We start from the raw sequence: 25,095 nt of genomic DNA, 5'->3' as shown, positions 1-25,095 counted from the left end.
AAATGGAAAAACACAGGTCTTCATCTATATTAAAAGCTTTCACTCTATTGCAAAAGCATGGTAGTGCAAAACAGTCAAGCTTTCATTTCACACAGCAACATTCTTGACCATGGCCAACTGACTGAAAAAAAAAAAGAAAAAACAAATAGAATCTTGCATCCAAAAGTGGATGCAGGAATCTCCCCTCACTGCCACCAGGGTATTGTATTCTGAAAGCAGGGATTCTCGATTGTATAAAAAAAAACTGATCAGCAGATTGGCTATAAGCCACTAATCAAAGCAATTTTTTCAGCAGGTCAGTTCTCCAGCTTTTCCAGCAGGTCAGAAGCCAATCTAACTTGGCTTCTGTCGAAGAGAGAGGGATACACACAGATCGAAATACAGCCAGTCCCTGCTTAACACACTAAATTTTGATCAGTGTGTACTCAGGTTAACCACTTGACGACTGCAGCACGACTATTTACGTTGGCAGTCAGCCCCTCACAGGCAGAGCGACGTAGGGCTACGTCGCTAGCCTGTAAGGGTTTTGGGAGCGAGCGCGCGCCGCCAGATGCGCACTCCCGCTCCCGCTCGGTCACGGACCCCCCCGCCCGATGTTCGGACCCAAAAGAAAGCTCTGTTTGTGAGAAAAAAGGACGCCAAATTTGTTTAGGTACAGCATCGCACGACTGCGCAGAACTGGCCACGCTGTCGCTGATTAGCGATCACAGGATGGACCCAGTTTTGACGATCCCTCGCTTCCTCCTCTTCCTCCAGCATCAGAAGTGTAACTGATGCACAAAACAGAAATCTGTATTTGTCGGCCATTTTAAAGACAAAAAGCAGGAGAGCACACAGTAACACAACCTCACACAGACACCAAACACCACCACAAAATCCTGAGGAGGAGGAGGTCCCCTTTTTATGCAAACGTAAAAAAACCACGCTGCTTTTCATTGGTCACCTATGACTACACAAAAACGCCTGTAAAAAACGCCAATAAAAACGGCTGTAAAACGCTTGAAAACGCTTGTAAAAATGTCTATAAAAACGTCTGGAAAATGCCTGAAAAAGCCTATAAAATAGCAACGCCTAGATGTGAACGTAGCCTTAACCTTCCTAGCGGTATTCCCGAGTGTGACTCGGGGTTAGATTTTAGAGCCAAAAGCGGTAACCCCGAGTCACACTCGATAGGAAGATCGCTGGATGCTGAAAGAGGACTTACCTTTTCTCCGGGATCCAGCGAAGAATGCGGGCGGTGTGCGGCGGCGGAGCTTCCTCCCGATCGTCTGCGAGCCCCGGCTTCCGTCTCCGGCGTCGTGACGTCCGCCGGGGGGTGGAACCAGCGGCAAATTCGAATGTAAAACACACCAAACACACTGATACCGTTCAAAATAAAAAAAAAAATCACATTACATTGCCCCCCAGTGCCCTTTCCTGCAGTTTTACTGTACTTTTTATGTAAATATATGTATATATATATATATATATATATATATATATATATATACATATATGTATATATATATATATATATATATATATGCATAATTCTTGTGAATGAGCAGCCCAAACCAACTGTATACATATTATATATACATATATATATATATATATATATATATATTATATATATAATAAATGTATACAGTTGGTTTGGGCTGCTCATTCACAAGAATTACATGCAAAATAATGGTACCGCTTTCAGCACCTAAAATCCAAAAGAATCATACCGCCAGGGAGGTTAAAAAAAAGAGATGGGGTTGAAAAACAACTAATAGATTTTTTAAATATAATTTTAAATTAATAAAAATAAAGGATATTATATAAATATATAATATTGATATTGTTATACATGCTGTGCAAAGTCTGTAAATTGTTTTGTTCAAGAAGAATGTGTTTTGTTCAAGAAGAATGTGTCAATGAAAGGTCTTAAGTTGGCAACAAATGTCATTTGTGCATCTACCGCCAAACTGCATTGGTATGCCTCTAAAATGAGCATAAATCATTCAATTAATGAACTGATTAATTCAGCAGATTCATACATTCTGTGATCAGTCTTTATTTGACTTGATTGTTCACCAAGGGTATTACCAGCTCCTAAAATGAAACAGCCAGTCAGAGTGAGCTAAGAAAATCCACATCTGTTTTGGCCATTCACAGGCTTCCACAATGCAGAGATACTGACACATTTAATGTTTTTTTTTTTTTTCCCCACCAAAACGAACAAGAAAATTAATTACAATGATTAGTAAAGTGTCTTATTATCAAATGGGAAGACTGCTTTTAGTATCTGAGTGAAGATTCCATTTTAAATATATCTGTTCTTCACAAAGCCAAGCTATATGCCAAATTGCTCTGCATTGCTCGGCAATACTTTGTTTCAGTTATTTTACTGGTTTTATACAATAATTAAGCTTGCTAAATACAGTCATAAACTGTTATTTCATACAGCTACCTTACAGTGGTGACTATAAAACACTATTTTCTCTTTTTCCCTATGATATTTTGTTCCCTGTACATTTTTGCCAATAGCATATAATTTGTAGGACATCACAAACAGGAATAATGAATAATGTTTGTTTAATTAGCCATATGTTAATAGTTTACGAGAAAGACTGCAGAATCTGTTTTACGATCTGAAAGAAAAAAAAATGATAATTTGTGCTGTGCTGTGCCAAACAGTTTTTCTAAAATGTATTTGAGGAAAATTGCTGCAGTCGGAATGTTTGCTGGTAAAATGTAAGCCTTTGCAAGGATTAAAATCATCCTTATGATGCTCAAGCCCACAAGTTACAAATAAAATCATAGTTTTTGGTTTGTAATTCTTTGAGGTTTAAATGTTGAATTCAAATAAACATGGAAAGTAAATCTGCTTTTAGTGTTAGAAAATATACATTCATCTGTATTGTAGAATTTAAAGGGCAGTTGTACCCAGACTATGGGCATTAAAGTAATTACATATTGACACAGGATAAAAGAGCTTTAACCACTTGCCGACCGGTCACATTGACCACACTGCGGCAAAGTGGCTCGATATCGTCCAGCGACGTTGACCTACGTCGCTGGACTCCTCCCCTTGTGGGCGGCGCGCCGCCGGAGGCTCGCTCCCGCTGTGACTGAATACGTCGGGCCAGGGGATGAGTGGCGGTGATCACTGCCGCTCTTCCCCGATCGTGGGGGATCGAGTGTGGAAATCCGCCCGCTTGTGTAAACAAAGCGGGCGGATCTCCTAAGTGACAAACAGTGACAGATTGCAGGATTCAGCATAGCTGAACCTGCGATCTGTGCCTGTGTCACACAGTCCCCTCCCCCCACACACGTTAGTAAGCACCAGGCATACATTAATCCCTCCCGCTCCAATAAAGTTAACCCCTTCCCTGCCAGTGTCATTATTACAGTAACAGTGCATATGTATAGCACTGATTACTGTAGTAATGTCACTGGTACTCCCAAAAGTGTCAAAAATGTCAGTCAAGGGTCCGATCTGTCCACCGCAATGTCGCAGTCCCGCAAAAAAAAAAAATCGCAGATCGCCGCCATTACTAGTTAAAAAAAAACAATAAAAATGACATAAATTTCCCGTAGTTAGTAGCTGCAATAACTTTTGCGAAAGCCAATCAAAATACGCTTTGATTTAAAATTCTAATTGATTAAAATTGATTCTAATTGATTCTAATTGATTAAAAACATCTAAAAATTTAGATTTTTACATTTTTTGTGGGGGGGGGGATTTTTCTTATAAAAATTTTTTAAAAATATTGTTATTTTTTCAAAATTGTCGCTCTTTTTTGTATATAGCGCAAAAAGTAAAAATTGCACAGGTGATCAAATACCACCAAAAGAAAGCTCTATTTGTGGGGGAAAAAAATTTATTTGGGTACAGCTTTGCACGACCGCGCAATTGTCCATTAAAGTAACGCAGTGCCGAATCGCAAAATATGGCCTGGTCAGAAATGGGGTAAAATATTCCGGTCTTAAAGCGGTTAAAAATACGCTCATTGAGAATTTTTTTGTCAAAGACATGTAGCTAAATACATTTCGGCCTAAATATATGACAAAAATTGAATATATTAGATATTTTTTAACTGTCAAAGTAGAAAAATATTGTTATTTTTTTCAAAATTGTCGCTTTTTTTATTAATATCGCAAAAACTGAAAATCGCACAGGTGATCAAATACCACCAAAAGAAATCTCTGTTTGTGGGCAAAAAAAGGATGTAAATTTCGTTTGGGTACGGCGTTGCATGACCGCGCAATTTTCAGTTAAATTTGCACAGTGCCGAATCGCAAAAAGTGGCCTGGACGTAGGACAGCAAAATCCTCCGGTGGTAAAGTGGTTAAAACAAGTAAACAGTAACACAGAAATAAGAGCGGAATATAAATATATTACTAAAACATGACTCCCAAGCTTTAAAACAAGCCATCTATGACCTCTCTAGCTGCAGGTTTCATGAAGTGACTCATTCTGAAAGCTTCTCAAATCAGTTTAATTTGGAGAAGACCTCTTTCACACAGGAGGTTGAGCCATGGTTGAAGCCTACCATACAGTCAGAGGGGGCTGTTCCCATGCCACAGCAGCTACAGCAAATTTATTGTGGCATGTTGAGTTGTCAGGTGGCACCACCTGTTAAACCTGCCCATTCTAGGTATGGGGTCATGCCACATCCATGGAAAAAAACAGGCATTTATTAGGTTCCAGGATCATTGGGAAGCCATAGAGTGAAAGAAGCAGACTCAATAGAAGGATTTTGGGGCAAAGGTAGAAGCAACTGTATAGCAAGTTTCACAGATGTCTATGTATTGGAGGGCAAGCACAGTTGGCTGTTAAGAGTAAATTGCTATCTCTTTGGTGTGACAAGGCTCCTGTTCTGAAGATTTGGTAAATTCATTCCAATGACTGAAAGGACCCATGTGAATAGCAGGGAGAAAAGAAGGCTGTTGGATATTATGTTAGTGTCCAAATCTCAAACCACTCTCTGGATTTCTAAACCTTAGAGAGAGTGTGGCAAGTTTAAGGCCTTTTCCTTTATATATATATATACAGTGGGTACGGAAAGTATTCAGACCCCCTTAAATTTTTCACTCTTTGTTTTATTGCAGCCATTTGCTAAAATCATTTAAGTTCATTCTTCTTCCTCATGAATGTACACATAGCACCCCATACTGACAGAAAAACACAGAATTGTTGACATTGTTGCAGATTTATTAAAAAAGAAAAACTGAAATATCACATGGTCCTAAGTATTCAGACCCTTTGCTGTGACACTCATATATTTAACTCAGGTGCTTTCCATTTCTTCTGATCATCCTTGAGATGGTTCTACACCTTCATTTGAGTCCAGCTGTGTTTGATTATACTGATTGGACTTGATTAGGAAAGCCACACACCTGTCTATATAAGACCTTCCAGATCACAATGCATGTCAGAGCAAATGAGAATCATGAGGTCAAAGGAACTGCCTGAAGAGCTCAGAGACAGAATTGTGGCAAAGCACAGATCTGGCCAAGGTTACAAAAAGATTTCTGCTGCACTTAAGGTTCCTAAGAGCACAGTGGCCTCCATAATCCTCAAATGGAAGATGTTTTTTTTGTTATATTTTAGCAAATGGCTGCAATATAACAAAGAGTGAAAAATTTAAGGGGGTCTGAATACTTTCCGTACCCACTGTATATATATATATATATATATATATATTTTTTTTTTTTTTTATTATTATTTTTTTTAATACAGAACAATAATAAATAATGGCTCTTCAAGCCCCTTGAAAATATTACTGTAGATCCAATGCTTTTGACTGTTCTATGTAATGCCAGTTTACTAAGTCCCTATAAATAAAGAATGAAAAAACATTATTATTATTATTATAGAATGGTCAGGGAGGGATTTCAAAAGGTGGCATGCCTTCACATAATGCATCAGAATGTTTGTGTGTCCCTATTAACTTTTAAAGTCTCTGATATGTTGTGTGAAAATGTAAAGACAATAGGGTCCTGATGCTTTGTCAGTATATCATCAAGAAGTTATGACTCTCAGATAAGGTACAATAACAAGTTCACAATTCTGAAGCCTAACCAGCATTTTTAATCACAGACTGGCTCTTAAACGAATAATTGTAAATAGGCATTTTACTTTTTTAGACTTTGCTAGAGTTACTTGGTTGGCTGGGTCTGCAGAAGTGTTTGTCCAACTCCTACTGTAGCAACATGCAGATTGGTATTTGGTTTAGACAGCATGCATGAGAATGCAGAATACAGATGCTTTTCAACATGTTTGGACATATAAAGTAGTTTGTTCACTTTTCAAGGACATTTTTCCTTAGCTTAGTGAATGTAGTGAAAATGCACTTTGCAAAAAAGAACCAATCATGTGCAAGAATAATAATAAAAAAAACAAAAAACTGTTTTTCACATGATTGGATGTTGGATGTCAACAAAGCTTAACCACTTTAAGACCGGAAGATTTTGCTGCTTAATGACCAGGCCCTATTTTGCGATTCAGCGCTGTGTAACTTTAATGGACGATTGCAACTCTGTACCCAAACGAAATTGATGTCCTTTTTTTCCCACAAATAGAGCTTTCTTTTGGTGGTATTTGATCACCTCTGAGATTTTTATTTTTTGCGCTATAAACAAAAAAAGAGCGACAATTTTGAAAAAAAAAAACACACAATATTTTTCACATTCTGCTATATTACATTCCCCCCAAAAAATATATAAAAATCTAAATGTTTTAACATTTTAGGCCAAGCTGTTTTCTGCTACATATTTTTGGTAAAAAAAAATGCAATAAGTGTATTTTGATTGGTTTGCGCAAAAGTTATGCTAACTATGGGAAAGATTTTTGTCATTTTTATTGTTTTTGTTTTTTTTACTAGTAATGGCGGCGATCTGCAATTTTTTGCGGGAGTGCAACATTGCGGCGGACAGATCGGACCCCTAACTGACGTTTTTGACACTTTTGGGGGTACCAGTGACATTACTACAGTAATCAGTGCTAAAAATATGCCCTGTTACTGTAACAATGACACTTGCAGGGAAGGGGTTAACAGTATAGGTGATCAAGGGGTTAAATGTAAGCCTAGGGGAGTGATTCTAACTGTGGGGTGGTTGGGCTTATGAGATGACTATAGAGACATGTGATCCTATATAGCAGGATCACATGGTCTCTGTGATCATCTCAGGGAGAATGACGGACAGGTGTGTTTACATCAGCCATCTGTCCTTCTCTGTCAGTGGGGAAAGATCGCTGGTGTCAGGCGGCCATCAGAGCCGCCTGACACTCACGCCAGCTTCCCCGCTGATGAGCGGGGGTGGGTGCGCAACGCTGGTGGCACGCGATCACCCCCTAGCTCCTCCCAGGCGAGGGCCATACATGTACGGGGCTTTGCCTGGGAGAGCCAGCCTTCTGCAGTACATCTGCGGCGGCTGGACGTAAAGTGGTTAAAGAATAACTCAAATTTTGTTGATAAAAAAAATATTCCTCTGGGTAATCTATGTACATTACAAGGAGTATAACAAACTTTGTTGCAGATTCCTGCCTTTTGTTATTTTGAAGAAATCCATGTTTGTTCCTCTTTGCTGAGTGAGTCTAATTGGAGTGGTTTCATAATTATCAATCAGCTGCTTCACTTGCAGAGCACTAATGAGGAAAGCTGCTGGGCCTGCCTCCCTTTAGATGTGATTTTCTATTGGGAGTATCTCAATAAAAATGACATTGTTGTTGCAGGGGATGCCTGAAATCTGACTTGTATCTTAGTGCAGACTTCTGAGAAAATCAGTGAGCCAATCACACAAGCAGGAAATTACATATCTGGGGGGCCTTTTGTACACATGCTTTGTACAGAATGCCTACAGGCAGCCATATTGCATTGCATTATACAGAAAATTACAGAACTGCAGATTAAAAAGGAAAGGTCATTTTAAAAATTACTAATAAGATTTGCGTTGCAATTGTATACGCTATATTATTTTTTCTTTATTTGCAATTTTTTTCCCCCACGAAAGTGGAGTTACCATTTAATATTAAGTTAGGGGAAATTTTCCTTGGAAAGTGAAAATTCTCAAGCAAGGTCAGCAGCCTATCTGACTTTAGTAAATCAATACTGTAGATTCTCATTAGTCAGAGTAGAAGAGAATTTGAACCTGTGATTTAGAGCTCCTGTAGTGCAAACAAAACAACAAAGCCTACTGCAGGATCTGTAGTAGTGGCAGAGATGACACTGATGATGGGAGGTCTGATAAATTATAAATAAAGGCATTTTTTTGGGATAGAGTGGAGATTGATTTAAACACCTTTTAGGTTTTTAATATTGTCTGTCCTTTAGGGAGATTCACCCTCTCTATTTGTTCTGTTTACCATTATCATTTAAAGTGAAATTATCATTTAATGTAAAATAAAATCCCAAATTGCGTGTTGTCCCCAGAAAAGTAATAGAGGGTAAATCTTCCAACGTGGACACTAGTTGTGGTGACCTGGGACGTTCCATGGGATTCTCTTAATTTGCAGGGATTTCCTCATACTTCCTGTTTTGGCTATGGGACAGGAAGGGAAGGTAAGTTTCCCCAATGGGACACAGCAAAAAAAAAAAACTGGAAGGGTTATAACTTAACGTTATCTTTTGGATTTCATCAAAATTGGTTAAACTGCTGTACTGATCATGTGAACTATGTTTTTAATATTTTATGTATTAATAAACTGTTGATGTTTTAATACAGAAAAACCCTTTTGATATAAGATCTATTGATTGCTAGGCACTTAAAAATCTCTGCACCGCCCAGTCCAGTCTCTAATGATGAAGAACGGATGGGCGCCCTCCCTTTACAATAACCCTACCGTACTCTGTCCCAACTAAATTTTTATATATATATATATACATATGTGTGTGTTTAAATGGTGGTTATCCTATGAACAAGCTCTGCATAAGCATTCATTTTTCTTTGTTTTTCTCTCTGTGTTTATATGTCATTGCCATTTTATTGAAGATGTACATAATAAAGGTGCTTTTGGAAGTGGGCCAACAGGATTCTTTTCTTTTTCTACAACAAAGACTAAACTGCATGCGCATGAACGTAAGATGCGGGCTAACTAACAGGCTCTACAAAGTGTAACTGCTATACTGATTCACAAAACTTTAACACAAGGATACGGCTCCCTAATTTTTCTGTGTGCCTGAAATTTTCATCTCATTGAAATCAGCTGAAAATAACTGTTACCTGTTTGAAAATAAGTATACTTATCCTGGTGTGCTAGGATCATGATACATATTATAATCTGGCTGCACAATCTTTGTATAATCAGAATTAACAAATCTATGAAATATGAAGACCTACCTAATGTATTCAATTGGGCAGGTCTTTATTTTGCAGTTGGAAGTTGGTAGATCTAAAGGACATTTTACAATCAGGTTGTATTTTTTTGTGATAATCTTTAGCTTTGTGAATTGAGCCTAATGTGACCTTGAACTTCTGGATGCGTATGACAGGAAAAGGAGAGAGGATAGCTAGATCTGCTGAATTCCCTTTACTTAAATATAGTCCTGGAGACTGCTCTGGGTTAAGTTCTGGTACTCATAGAGTTTAGATACTTATAGCATTTTTTACATCTAGCAGTGAGAACATTTTTTAGTTGAGTTAAACAGTAATGTGCTTTTCTGCACGCTTTCATGCTAAAAAAAAAAAAAAAAAAGGAAGTACAACAATGGTCATACTGTTGAGTTCAGAGAATTATTGAATATTACTGTTCTGTGGCCTTAAGAGTGTGATAAAAGATGTCCTAGAGCTATACATTAACTGCACTAAGAGATAGAGATGTAACTCAAAGCCACGGGGCCCTACAGGCAAAATCTGAACAGCTACCCCCCTCGTAACTGAAGAACAACTTTCAGAGATCCCCTGTAATCACATTATACATATAACACTGTAAAATGTGCTATTTTATAAACACCCATATATTTAATTGTGAAATATTATTATTAAAATATAACTAAATGCTCTTAGATTTAGAGGGATATGTTTGAACCACTGTGAGGTTTTTATTACTCAATAAATGGTATAATCGTATAAACACAAACAAGCATCCAAGTAATGCCAAAAATTGATAGCAGCTGTACACTTGAGACCATTGTTACAATACCCCGCAGGATCAATATAAAACACAATAGTGCAGCTCTATATTCGTAGAAAAGAAAGCCCATCGACACTGAATGGTGCAAGAGATGTGCATTAAAAACAGCCACTCTGTGGCTCAATCCATGTGCAGTCTCCACCACATACAGCTGTCCACCTAAATAATTAGACCCCTGAGCCAACAGGTAGGTCATACATGCATGCCCATAAAGGGTATTAATCCTTGAGATGCAGTTACAGTAAGGGGTGCTATCCTAATCCATCTATACCATCCAGAAGCATGTGGTCACTTGTGAATCAGATGTAACTCTCATACAGGCATACTCAGGAATCACCTCCTTATAACTAGCACTGAAGTTATCTCTGTGGATAGATAATCCGTGTTCTCTCCTAAAAGTACATTTATTGCGGTAAAAAGTAAAAGACTTACAAAGCCAGCACTTCCACCAAGTACAAAGTAAAGAGCGCTCTATACACAAAATCCAGACGAGATGGCCGCGGTTGACGTCACGAGGCTCCTTCGCGTACGCGTTACGCCCCAAGGGCAGGAATTCGTCAGCAGGTTTTTATTACTGTCTGTGCCCCCCCATTAGGGAAATTTTCGGCCTAATTACCAATATCATCACGAAAGAAAGTGAGGGTAAATTCATCCACCAGAACAGGAATTAAAGGTAGATCTTTCAACGGGTACACTTGATGACAACTGTCTAAGAAACAGTTAAAAAGATAACTTCCTACAATGGCAACAGTTTTAACTCTCACCTACACTATCTAAAATTGTAATAAGAAACATTGGGGCTTGTGATATACTTTATATATTATCAAATATATTAGGTCATTCCTTAAATCCACAGCTTTTCCTCTAATTTCAATGCAAATAGTGTACTATTTTTCCACTCTGATGCCTATGAAATCCACGAGATAATAATACAAAACTTTTCCCCTAATACCTGAATCTACAGCTTCTGCAGGATAGGCGTACACATATGATCTTCAGAGTAGTCAATCCTTAATCTTGCAACCATTGGTAGACATAAATCTTATTCAAGTTCTGCAAAAATATATACATACACAGCAGACCCCCCCCCCCCCCAATGAGGTCACTGTGATGTAAAGCGTAGAGAAGAGTTTTTTGATGTTATCGTTCACTGGAGTCAGTAGAAGGTAGAGTTGGGTGGTGCCATTAGGCAAATGCCATTTTATTGCTATAGCAACTTTCTCAACAAGAATCCTCTTGAAAACATTGGCATAGTAACAAAACGGGTCAGAGGCAGAGCAACAGTGCTGGGCAGAAGCTACAGAATCTATCAGCGCCAGAGACCAGGAGCCTCTCAGACATAGAGCAGCTGGCTCTTAACTGGAGTGTGTTACAGCAGTGTGGGTTGCCAAGGTAGTATAGGAATTACTGTGTTTATATCCCATCTAACCATACCTGCTATACAGTATGTGAGTGTTTTATCTTGGTTTTGATTAAACATTTGGTTAAACATACTACACTATATGAGATTCTTTCTTTGAGCAATACTGTATGCAAGCTGTGAAGGTTGTGTCCCTGGTAACATTTTAAACCCATTTACCTCTCTTGAGAAAGACAGGCAAAGCAATCTGGTGAGTGCAGAATTTTCATTGTTGAGGGGGAACACAGTGGATTCTATGCATTAGGAGATAAATCACTGGGTGGAAGATTTAGTCATTATTTATTATCACTGAGAAATTGAAATGGTCATTGTGAATGCTTATGAACATTTTTAATTGTATGATCAAAAATATGATTTCATTTCACAGAATCATTTATTTTGTTCTATTTAATATTTTTTTGTGTGGTAAGGAAATGTATCTATGTTTGTGATGTTGTCACAATCAGGTTGATTTACTAAAACTGGAAAATGTGAAACCTGTTGCAAATGTGAAAGGTAGCCAATCAGCTTCTTAGTTCAGTTTGTTTAATTTATCTTTGACAAAAAAACCTGGAAGCTGATTGGTTTCTATGCAGAGCACTCTCCAGTTTTAGTAAATCAACCCCATTGTCTATAATCTAGAAGTAGATTTGAAGTTTTAGCATTGGGCTGAATGAATACATTTTGGCTTCATTGGTGTATTATTTGTTTAGAGATTATAAAGAACAGCTGCTGATTTTTTATATTAGCACTGCTTTAGGGGTTTGTTAATTTATACATTTTAGGAAAAGTGAATCTGTTTGCAGTGCAGTTGCTGAATATACGTCTTAAACAATTCAAATATTTATAAAAGTGTGGGTGGCAAGGTGCTGTCCTGACATTTTTCAGAGTAGACAAGAAGACAATACCAGTCGGTTTACCTTAATTTTGTCATCTTCGGGACAGCACTTCTAAAACAATCAACATGATAGATAAATCAGGACTTTTTACTCAAAACTGATGTTGTAGCAAAACAATGAATCCACATCACAATGATACATGAAGGATTGCAGTAGTCCACGAGTTGTCCATATAGCTGCTCAACAAGTCTACTTTATCATGGTGCCAGAATTCACAGAAGGTAGCAAAAGATCTGCTGAAAAAGGCTTTCGCTACGGTTCTGGTTTTTGTTTTTTTTAACACATTTTTTTCTCCAAAATCTTTAGTCATCCAAACATTTAAATTTAGGATTCAGGTTTAAAAAAAAGTGATATATATTTTTTTTTATATCACAGTTTTCATTACTTGTTAACAATGTTGGTATTACATTTAATATAGTGTCCCCACATTTGGGTTGGAGAGCCTACTGGGCTCTCCAAAAAAAAAAAAAAAACATAATACTTCCATTTTACATGCTTATTAATCTCTAAGAGATTGGTGACGGGAAGGGCAGTGTGTTCTTCATAATAAAAATAGATAATATGTGTACAAGAAATATGAGAAACTACCACTTTGAGTAGATTTTTCAATTTGAAATACCCTGTTTTCTTATTTTGTTATCATTAGGAGTATAACTTAATCCAATGTTTAATGGACTCAATAGCCTTCTCTGGTCTAGTAACTTGCCATTGGACCACTGTAGCCTCTCCAGATGGCATAACAAATACCCACAGAAGGGGACAGAATGGAATCATCCTACAATGCTTTCATCCATAGGAATCCAGTTAGCCATGATCTCGTAGGGACAGCTCAACCCTATGCATCATGACCAACCAGTGAAAGAGGAAAGCCACTGTATATTTATGTTAGGAGTAAATGTTATATATATATATATATAATATATATATTGTGACAGGAAGTCAGGTAAATCTGTAGATGTTGTCACAGACAGGAGATACATTCCCACCTGGTTTAGAAAATTCACCAATTACTATAGGGTGTCGGCTGCAGAGGTAGCCAGAAAGGTGTAGGGACGTTTAAAAGACTTCAGCTGTTCAGGATGAGGCAATTAAGGCCTCTATAAGTTATCCAGAGGATGATTACTGATCACTGCCTCCTGAAGCTGTGTGAGTATAGGAGAGAAGTGGGCTGGCTCCTGAAGCGATGCGCGCTGAGGAGAGCAGTCAGCTGAAGACTTCTCAAGGTGAGGTCATGGACTTTTTCTGTGTGAAGAAAAACAAATGGACATTTTGTGTGTGAAGAGAAAATAAATGGACAATTGATTGTCTGCTGTATGATCAGCAGTGTCTGCCCAGCAGTAGGTTGGGACAGACTCCCTAGGTAGGTTCCTGTGTGAAGGTAGATGCCCACAGTGGCCAGGATTTAATTTGTTTATTTTTGATTTATGCTGTTTTTGATGCATGCACTTGTTTGAAGAAATTGGAAGAATAAACAATAGACTGTTGTTTTCAACCACTCCTCGGCTATCTCCCTGTGTAACGAACCCCCCCCCCCCCAAGGGGTCATCCACACCCGCCACCGAGCGAATCCCTCACAATATATATATATATATATATATATATATATATATAGCTTATTTAATGTCTAATTTAAATAGAGGGGATGATCTTTTAGATGTGTTTTTGTGTAGAAAAAATTTTCAGTGGAGTTCTATTTACAAAATATCATTGATGGTTGAAGTAGTCTTTGCTCCTTTTCTCTTTAGTAGTTAAAAGTAAAAATACTGTGTTTACTGTGCATAAATATCCCATGCTTTTATTCAAATTTTAATTTTGAGGCATATTTTGACAGCTGCACCTTGCAAACATTTATGGCAAATAGTCTTTTCTACAGTTACCCTTTTTTATTTCTTTTGAGAATGGTCACAGTGCTTTTCATTTGACTGTAAATCCAATATAAGATGGCAAGTGTCATTTCAACTACTAAAGTGCTATTCATTTTAGTCTGCATTGGTCACTTTAAATAGGAATTTTTCAATTAAGAAATTGATCATTTGGCAAGGTTTCAAGGCCTTATTTCTGCACGTGTTCATATTCTGTAATAAGTGTTCCTATAATGTGACCTTTCAAGGTTATGTAAGCAGCTTGTTTAATTAACTACTTTAGTGCTGGAGGCAGAAGGGGATGGTTGAGAGTATAATCCTAGTAGAGGGCAATGAATATTTGGCCTTTCAGTATAGATTAAGGCTATGCTATGTTTTTTTAATAAGTGGTTTTCTTTCATACCTATGTAGCTTCACATTTTTACCTATTAGATGGCTAGTAACTTGGCTGGGTAAAATTATTTATTTTTTTTGGCAGAATGAAATGTATATTTATTATTACTGTTATTCTTCACAGTTTCCCAATTTTGATATTATAAAATAACACACACACAGACATATATATATATATATATATATATATATATATATATATATATACAAAATATCTATATAAAAATGTCACAAAAAATGTTTTATCACTACATTTATACATTTTAATTTGCCTATTGATTATCATGAACAGAGTAAGAAAAATTATGTTCAGTTAAAATGTAAAATGGATCAAATGTTCACTTTGTACTGATTTTTTTTTCTGATGTAGTGGTTATTAAAGTGGTTGTAAAAGAAAAAAGCGTTTTACCTTAATGCATTCTCTCACAATAGACACATACAGCCTGGCTTGTGAGCAAGCCCACACAAGTGCCCCCATAGGAAGCGGCTTCCTATGGTTGGCACTTAGTGGGGGGGAGCAGCCAGGAGCGCCAGCGGGGGACACGGAAATAGGAGGATCTGGGCTGCTCTATACAAAACCAATGCACAGAGAAGGTAAGTATAACATATTTGTTATTTTAATGAACTGAAACTGTAAGCTTTAGTATTACATTAAGGGTTGTCCAGAACTTGTAAGATTTGTAAAGTGTATAATAGTTTTAAAATCCTTAGCTGCGTTACTTCATGCCAGAACAAAATGAAATGAAGAGTATACGTGATGTATCTAGCCCTTCTTTTTCACAAAAGTACAAATTTTATGTCACATAATATTTGAGCCATGGTTTATCAAGTGCACATTTTAGTAACACATATACGAAAGTTACTTTTAGGGCACACAAGTGCAACATAATATCTATTTGTGAAATATAAAAGATAAGGATGCACCGAGTAAATAGATAGCCAACATGGTAAGCCTTAAATGCATGTATCCATGAAATGGCATCAAACTTTGGTTCCCTAAATTTTCCATAAGCAACATTTTAAAAGCCCCTAAAGGTCATCAGTGTAGTCAACAATGAATAATGGCCTTAGGATTATTACTCTCATTCCAGTGTGGACAGCTATTTGTAATATGTATCATGCAATCAATGTTTGCATAAGTAGGTACTCTGACGCATGTTTTCACATTGGCATGTGCATGCATGCAGGGGCAGGATGGGCTAAAACATTTTTGGGGGAAGGGTTTTTTAGTGCTTGGGTGTAACTTTATTATTTTAAATTTTTTTTCACAAAAACTTTATTTATATCAAATAAGGGCCAAGATTTCCCTATGTGATACCGTTTTGTTGTGACTGCTTCAGCCACCTGATTGCTTCTACCTGAAAGTCAACAAATGGCTTGTCACACTAAAGACGGCCACAGATGGTTCAAATCTCGACTAGTTCAACAGGGATCGGCCGAGATTATAACCATGTATAAGCAGGCTGAATGTACCCAAGTTGATTGGTCAATCAACTTGGGTACAACCAGAATGTCAAATTTTTCAAGTGATTCTCTCGACAGGGATGGCTCCCAGTACCCCCCACCAGGAGAACATAATAGCTCTATGGGAAAGAAAATCATATCATCTATGTCTGGCTTTACATGTATTCCTGGCTGCTGTAGCATCTGGCCGTGTGTGTAAAACCACCTGCTGCTGCTATAAAAGGGTCAAAGCCCAATTAAACTTTCAGTTTAAATTAGATAAATACATTCCAAGTGCATGAAAAAGGTGTGCAAAGTCTTGCAGCTTGTCTTCTTTAAAAATCAGTCATAGCCTTAGTAGAAAATTCAATCCCCTGACAACATGCTGTAGAGTGGCATTGAACACCTTTTATTTAATGCAACTAAAATGTATTTAGCTGATTTAAACTGAAATTTTAATTACGTTTTAAGAGGGAAAAATGTTTCTGAGGTTCCGAACATTTTTAATTGGATTTTTAAAATTTATAATATATTTGAAGAGAATCTGATTGCAATAAAACAACATCTGGCCATACATCAACATACTAATTAGATCAAATAATATTATTTTGTCAACTCTCACAATTTAAAGTTTAAATCCCCACAGGTTAACCCCTTCCCACCCAACGATGTCATATGACGTCACAGACTTTGAGTGGGATATCTGAATGATACCTGCAGCTACAGGCATCATTCGGATACATATTTTTTTTCATCAGGCGATTCCCTGCACTGTTAAAACAATCATAGCAGCTTTTCAGCCGCTTGATTGTTTTTACATGTGGTGGGAGGGGACATCCCTTCCTGTTGCCGCCCTCTGGTGCTTCTACCGGCTCGCATGTGCAATCTGCGAGCCAGAGAAGGAATCCACCAGTTGCGGAACTTCACCATAGAGAATACTACAGACCAGAAATATATAATGCTTGGAGGTTCTGAGTAGTTTTCTAGCAAAAAAATTATGATTTTTACATGTAGGAGAGAAGTGTCAGAATTGGCCTGGGTGGGAAGTTACTATGTAATACAAAATTCAGTGTTGCATAATTCTATGCAATTTTCAGGTACACAGAAGTGCTGAGCAATTAAGCCTATTATAGAGCTTTAGGGCCAGTTCACACCACATGCAGTCCAGTGTGTTTTTCTACTGCATCAAAAATGCATGGAAAGTAGGTTATATGGTTTCCAATGGCATAGTTCACACCAGTGCTTGCAGTTCCAGTGCAGTAGAACATGCTGCATTTTTCCTGCATTGAACTGTACTGAAAAGCGCATCACAAATGCACTGGAACGCACCTAAACACACCAAAAATGCACTGGCACACACATGTCCGTATTTAAGGTTAAAAATAAATGGGGGGGGGGGGTCCACTGGACTGCAACAAAAATGCACTAAAAATGCATCAAAAATTCACAAAAAACGTGCATGCAAAAAAGCATCTGGAACACATCCGGACTGCATTTCTATGGTGTGAACTGGCCCTTATTCAGGTTTAATAAATGGTGGAGAAAAATCCTGATTTTCTGATACTGATCAGGTGACAAAAGTGAAATTTAAAAAGTTACTTTAAAATGAACTTGTGCCAACAATTGAAAAATAAAAATATTTCAAGATTCCCAACAAAGCATAAATGATCTTTAAAACACACCCTCACTGATCCCTCTGGCTACATGTACTATAAAGGAAGTCAGCACCAAAGATCACAACAAGGCCTCGCTCATACAGGTGTATTTAATTGCACACCCATTTCAGGGCTGTGTTTGCCCACATAGGTGTTCCATGCATCCCCATGCAGACAGTCCCATTCATATCAATTAGGATACAGTGACCTTACGGACACAGCCGTCGCTCCCAGTCTGCCAGAGTGCAGACTCCCAAATGCAGAGAGTGTGCACTAGGTATAAGTCAGGTTTCAGTCAGTTTCTAACACATTAGCAACACCTATGGACATTTTTATGAACCAGTGAATGTTGCAGTCTTCAAGCTTTCACAGGTGGTTAATCAATCACTGTAATTTTTAAACACATGTACTAGGAAGATTCACCTGCAGTAAATATTTGGTGAATGTCACAGTCACTGCATGAAAAATATGCCCCCTTGTGTTTGTTTATATTAGAAAACTGTCCGGATGCCATTATATTTCTGTCGCAAAAAATAAGGGACTTTGTTAAACATGTTTACTTTGAATGAACACCAATCAAAGTGTAACCAGCTACAGTAAGTATACAGTTAAAGTTTATATGTGTGGATTGCCTTAAAAGCCAAACAGATTTGTGATTCTGCTTTGCTTCTTTCCTAGACCAAAAACCCTACCAGACACCATACAATTTTCTGATATTTTTACCTCTTGCAGCTGCAGTTAAAGTAATATAGCTTGGTCTAGGCTGTGATTTGACAGTAAAGGAGCAGAAGATCACTTATGAGGTCTTCCTTGTGATCTTTTCCCTGATCAGAAAAATTTCTTTGTTAGGTTCACAGCACTGTGCAATGCAAGAAAGGCTATTTGGATTTTCCTCCTAGTTTGAAAACTGATGAACAGATATTTGGTACAAAAACAGACCAAAGAACTAATTATGGAATGTATAATGGTTTTGTAAAAATTTTCTTTACCTAATATGAGGGCATCAACTTTTTTTTGAGTATCTTTTTTAGTTTAGTAACTATGATATATTGCATATTAAGAGTTGTTCTCCATTCATCCACATGATGGGGCACTAGTGTCCATTTTACATGTTAAGCATCCCGTGACTCTCATGACAGCAATGATCCATTCCATATTATGCCTGGTACACACATTCAGTTTTTTTTTTTTTTTTGCAACCTAGTGGGCTGAATACAAAAAAACTGAGAGATCCCTGCACTAACTAGGTAATGATAGTGCAGCAATCTCTCCTGCTGTGCCTTTGTGCTCTGACAGGGGGACGCCAGAACACACTAATCAGCGCTTGCAGCCATTGGCTTCGAGCGCTGATCAGATGCTGGTTTTTCAGCATGTCCCTTTGACAAAAGACTGGTTTCTGTCAAATGGACAGCTGTACACATGGTCTGAACGTGGGCTGGTTTCTGCTGAACAGGCTGATATTTGGACCATGTGTACCAAGCTTTATTTTCAAATCGTTTTTATTGGGTTTCATAAAAAGATAGAAATAAATTACAAATGACAGCGGACGCAGCCACGAGATAACGATTGTAAAAAAAAAACATGAGTACAAACAATAACGTGTATATATGGGTATCCATACAGGAACATGGAGGAGGATAAGGATAAACAATGTGAATGAATAGCAATATAACCATTGGATAACAGTAACCAGAAAAACAAAACTTAAAGAGTACTGAAAGAACACTTGTGGGAAGCTGTGGAGTATAGGAATGCTCATTTGCTGAGGGGACGTAGTATATTACCAAGTGGGGGGATCCATTACAGATGGTTGAGGACAAAATGTCAACAGCGAAGAAAAGTCTGTAGGGTAGGTTTGGCATAAAACAACTTTCAAGGTGTGTGACCAAACCAATCAACCCATGGTTTCCAAAGTGCTTCAAAGGATGCAAAGGACAAGGATCTTAGTGCTAAGAGGCATTCATAGTTGAAATTCAATTGTACTTGGGTAAGCACTTCTGAGGGGTTTGGGGTATGAGTGTTCTTCCAATGTCTGGCAATAATCAGTTTAGAAGTGTGTACCAAGCTTTAGATGGTTTAATCTGAGGTTAAATCTCCCTGGTGGTATTCCTGAGTGTGGCTCGGGGTGGAATTTCAGTGCCATTAGCGGTAACTCCGAGCCACACTCTGGGTACCACCAGGGAGAAGTCGCTGGATCCTGGAAGAGGTTACTTACCTTGTACCCGGGATCCCGCTATGTATTCCGGCAGTGTACGGCGGCCGGATCTTCCGTCTGATACTGTGTGCCCCGGCTTCTGTTCCCTGCGAGCGTCGCGTCGCAGGGGGGTGGATCCGGCACCAAAATCAAAATGTAAAACACACAAACACACTGATATATTGTAATCCTATCAGATTACATTACTAAATAAAAAAAATTGACCATAGTTTGCCCCCCAGTGCCCTTGCCTGCAGTTTTACTGTACTTTATATATATATATATATATATATATATATATATATATATATACGTACAGTATATATATATATATATATACATATATATATATATATATATACTTTAACTTATTTATAGTTTTTTATTATATTATAATTTATGATTTTGTGTTTCAAACTGTATCATACCCGAGATGTTATAAAGAAGGACGCACAGTAAAAAAAAAATCATATGTAAATAGTTGGTTTGGGCTGCTCGTCCTTAAGAATTACATGCAAAGTAATTGTACCGCTTTCAGCAGCTAAAATCTGAAATAATCATACTGCCAGGGAGGTTAATCAGACCCCCACATATTTGGTGAGTGGATTGTGCATACAGATGCCGGTGAAGGAGTGGACATTCTCACATGTCACGGGTGTTTTTTTAAGAGAAATATTTAAAAGAAGTCAGTATATATATGGGACTTACGGGCACTTTTTTACATTGTGTTTTAATAATAATTAATTGTTTTAATAATTTTCATTAATAATTAATTTCATTTTCACTGGTTGTTTATGAGCGCGGTCTACCTGCTTTTCACATACGGTACTTTTTGGCATCCATCTGCTTTCAGACAGGTTGCTCTAAGCCACCAACCATTAAATAATAGTATTGTTATTGTTTTTCACTCTGGTTTATTATTGGTTGCGCAAGTGCAGGAGTGTATGTGTTCTGCAATCTAAAAAAAAAAAAAGTTTTATTTACTGTGCTGTATGTTCAGCTAACCCATACTGACTAATTGTCATGTATTAAATGTAGAGACAGTAAGAAACTGTTCTGTATTACTGTCATACTATATTGTGGTTGCTTCCTGTAGGAACAGCTAAGATAGTGAAGAATAAGGATCGATAACCATACTGTTTTACGTCAAGATGATAACATTTACATGGAGGTTCATCGATAAAGTAAAAGCTTTTATGCAACAGCTGTTTGAGTTGTTTGTAAGCAATATCATTTTATGGCTAAAGTTAATTAAACAATGTTTTGGAAAATGATCTCTTTAGCAGAGCATTGCATTTTTTTGTTAGCAGGCCAGAATTTTTCAATATTAAATATATAAATGGTCATGGTTTATTTTGATGTTAATTAAGACTCCTTGGAGGCATAAAATAATTGAGGTTTGTGGTAAGGAAATATACGATCTGTAACAGCAAATGTTGGCTATGACGGTAAACAGTAGCGAAACAATACTAGAAACAAATTCTTATCCAAATTAATACACATTTGGGATAGTTTGCTTCAATGTAATATAAAAAACAGGAGTTGAGTATACTCCAAGCATAATAATGTGCTTAAATTGTGGCATGCAAATGCTTTTATACAACTATAATAGAAATCAAAACAGACTGTTTTACATTTTTTTCTTGCCTTGATTTTTTTGGTGAATGCTTTGTGCACATATGCTAAACACAGTTCAAATATAGGCCACATATTTTTTAAACCTGCAATAATTAGAAAAGCACAGAAGCGATGTGGAGAAAACCTTTTAACCACTTAAGCCCCGGAAGATTTTACCCCCTTCCTGACCAGGGGGTTTTTTGCGATTTTTTACTGTGTGACTTTAACGGACATTTGCGTGGTCGTGCGATGCTGTACCTAAATGAATTTCACGTCCTTTTTTTCCCACAAACAGAGCTTTCTTTTGGTGGTATTTGATCACCTGTGCGATTTTTTGATCATGCGCTATAAACAAAAAAAGAGCGTAATTTTTGCAAAAATAACAATATTTTTCACTTTTTTTTATATGAAATTCCCCCCCAAAAAAATGTAAAAATCAAAATTTTTTAACATTTTCGGCCAAATTGTTTTACGCTACATATGTTTGGTAAAAAAAAATCGCAAAAAGCGTATTTTGATTGGTTTGCGCAAAAGTTATTGCGTTTACTAACAAAGGGAAAGATTTTTGTCATTTTTGGTGTTTTTTTTTTTTAACGAGTAATGGCGGCGATCTGCGATTTTATTTGCGGTACTGCGACATTGGGGCGGACAGATCGGACCCTTGACTGACATTTTTGACACTTTTGGGGGTACCAGTGACATTACTGCAATAATCAGTGCTATATATATGCACTGTTACTGCAAAAATGTCACTGGCAGGGAAGGGATAACTGTATTGGACAGGGAGGGGTTAAGTGTGTCCTAGGGGCGTGATTCTAACTGTGATGGGACAGGTCTCCTAGTGTAAAAACAAAGATCAACGGTTCTACATAGTAGAACCGTCTGATCTTCATTTTTACACAGGGGAGAATGACAGGCGGCTTGTTTACATAAGCCGCTCTGTCTTTCTCCCGCTGTACCGGCGATCGTAGTGTGACCGGCGGACATCGGGTCTGCCGGTCACACGCCCGCACTCCTCTGTGAACGAGCCGAGGTGGGCGCGCGCCTCAGCGGGCGCTCGCTCGCCCGCTATTGGCTCTAGTAGCAGTGACAGGCGAGTGACGTAGATCTACGTCACTCTGCCTGGCCGGGGCTGACTGACGCAGTAAATATACTGTGCGCAGTCGGCAACCGGTTAAAAAATAAATATTGAGTCTCTATTTGCTGACCTTCTTTATAAATGATATTCTGGTTTACTGACTGTTATGTTGATCCTCTGGCTTCAGTCATTTATAAAATAATTATAAACAGAGAATAGTGTTGCACTGTTGGTGTGCTTGGAATGTACTTAATACATTAAAGGGCTACCGCACCGCCGATTAACACTAAAATGCATATAAGTGCATAAAACAAATCATGAAAATAACAGAATATGTAACTCCGTGCTTACATACTAAAAAATTCCTTTGAGTGCCAAGTCCAAAAGAAGTGGCATAAAAACGAGTTAACCAGTTCCCGACTGGCCACCGCCTATTTACTGCGGCAATGTTGCTCTGCTGCGCAAATCGAAGTAGGTCTACATCGGTCGCGAGCAGGCAGCTAGGGGGCGGCATGCTCCGGCCCCCACTTAGCAGTGGGGAAGCCAATGGGGAAGCCAATGAACGGGGCAGGTGGCTCCGATTGCCGCCTGACACCCGCAATCATTCCCGGCTGATCTAAACACAGCCGTCTGTCATTCTCCCTTAGATCATCACATCCTGCTATGTAGGATCGTATGTCTCTGTGATGATATAACAAGCCATGCCCCCTGACAGTTAGAATCACGCCCCTAGGGACACACTTAACCCCTTGATCACCAATAAAGTTAACCCCTTCCCTGCCAGTGTCATTTTTACAGTAACAGTGCATATTTTTAGCACTGATTACTGTAGTAATGTCACTGGTACCCTCAAAAGTGTCAAACATGTCAGTCAGGGGTCCAATCTGTCCGCCGCAATGTCGCAGTCCCGCAAAAAAAATCTCAGATTGCCGCCATTACTAGTTAAAAGAAAAACAATAAAAATTACATAAATCTTTCCCATAGTCAGTAAACGCAATAACTTTTGCGCAAACCAATCAAAATACCCTTATTGCAATTTTTTTTACCAAAAATATGTAGCAGAAAACAAATTGAACTAAAATGTTAAAAATTTTAGATTTTTACATTTTTTTTGAGAATTTCATATAAAAAATGTGAAAAATATTGTTATTTTATTCAAAATTGTTGCTCTTTTTTTGTTTAAAGTGCAAAAAATACAAATCGCACAGGTGATCAAATACCACCAAAAGAATGCTCTGTTTGTGGGAAAAAAAGGACGTCAATTTCATTTTGGTGCAGTGTCGCATGACCGCGCAGTTGTCCGTTAAAGTCACGCAGTGCCGAATCGCAAAATAGGGCCTGGTCTTTGAGCAGCCAAATCCTCCGGGGCTTAAGTGGTTAAGCGAGCCATACAGAACTGTAGTGGAAAAGCGCCGCTGTACCAAACCATACTGAACCATTCTAACATGTACCATGCAGTGTAAAAGCGCCAAACCGAGCCGTACCATGCAGTGGAAAAGCGCCTATAGAGTCCCCTCCTTAGCATGGCATAGCAGCAGAAATCTGGTTGGGATTTTTGGCAAGTAAAAAGGTAAGCAGCAATTTGAAAAATATTTTGTAAGTTACGGTACGGGAACATAATAAATAATAAATAATAATAATATTAAATTTAGTAGGTATTATCCTAATCTGGCTACAAAAGTGAAAATGCAGTTTAAAGGTCATCATATATACCCTTAAGGAAAGTAATTAATAGAAGTTTATAGAAGGTAAATAAAAGCAGTCACTACTAATTACCAAACAGGTGAAAGTCCGTGTGGAACAAATAAGAAATAGCATATTTTATGAATATTTATAGCTGCCTCTGGGCTCATTTGACCCCTGCAAAAGTGTATATTTGGCAAGGCTGAAACATCATAGTTCACTTAGTTCAACATATTTATATTAAGTCAAACACTGCTGACCCTCAAAGGAGTGCCTGAAGTAATTATTTCCACAGTTCTTCTATCTGACTTGCTTTATTCATATAATGTTTTTGAATATGCGCTCATTTAATATGGGAATGTACGAGAATGCTTTAAAAAGCACAACAATTTGTTTAAACAAGTATGTCTTTCCAATGCATTTATATATCATTCCTAAGACATACATCTAAAATAAGCAATTTGGCTTCCAGCATGCAATTTTATTTGCCATAGTACATTTGTCAAATGCATCAAAGGTTCATTGAAATTCAAGTTAAACACAATTACATTACGGCATCAAAGTATTTCTATAGAGTTCTGTTCAATGCTCTCGTATCAATGAAAAAGGTGTCAACATGACAACAAAGATGGACTTTTTGTGTACATAAAGGCATATTTATAAAGCAGTGAATATGACATTCACCCAACATTCACTGCAGATGAATGAAACACTGTGATTTTAAACACATGCACCCAGAAATGCACCTGCATTGAATGTCTGCTAAA

At 37.8% G+C, this 25,095-nt stretch overlaps 1 protein-coding gene and 1 long non-coding RNA gene across 2 annotated transcripts in view; one reads left to right on the top strand and one right to left on the bottom strand.

Annotated features, from left to right (window-relative positions):
* PACRG (parkin coregulated) overlaps positions 1-25,095 on the bottom strand; it is an 819,947-nt gene that overhangs the window by 337,653 nt on the left and 457,199 nt on the right. The window lies entirely within an intron of this gene.
* LOC309551055 overlaps positions 1-25,095 on the top strand; it is a 453,941-nt gene that overhangs the window by 210,441 nt on the left and 218,405 nt on the right. The gene's annotated exons all lie outside the window — the stretch shown is intronic.

This window comes from Pelophylax lessonae, assembly GCF_965119305.1.
Source record: "Pelophylax lessonae genome assembly, chromosome: 3".
Lineage (NCBI taxonomy): Eukaryota > Metazoa > Chordata > Amphibia > Anura > Ranidae > Pelophylax > Pelophylax lessonae.
Note: the sequence above shows the minus strand (reverse complement) of the source record. Positions and strands in the feature narration are given on the sequence as shown.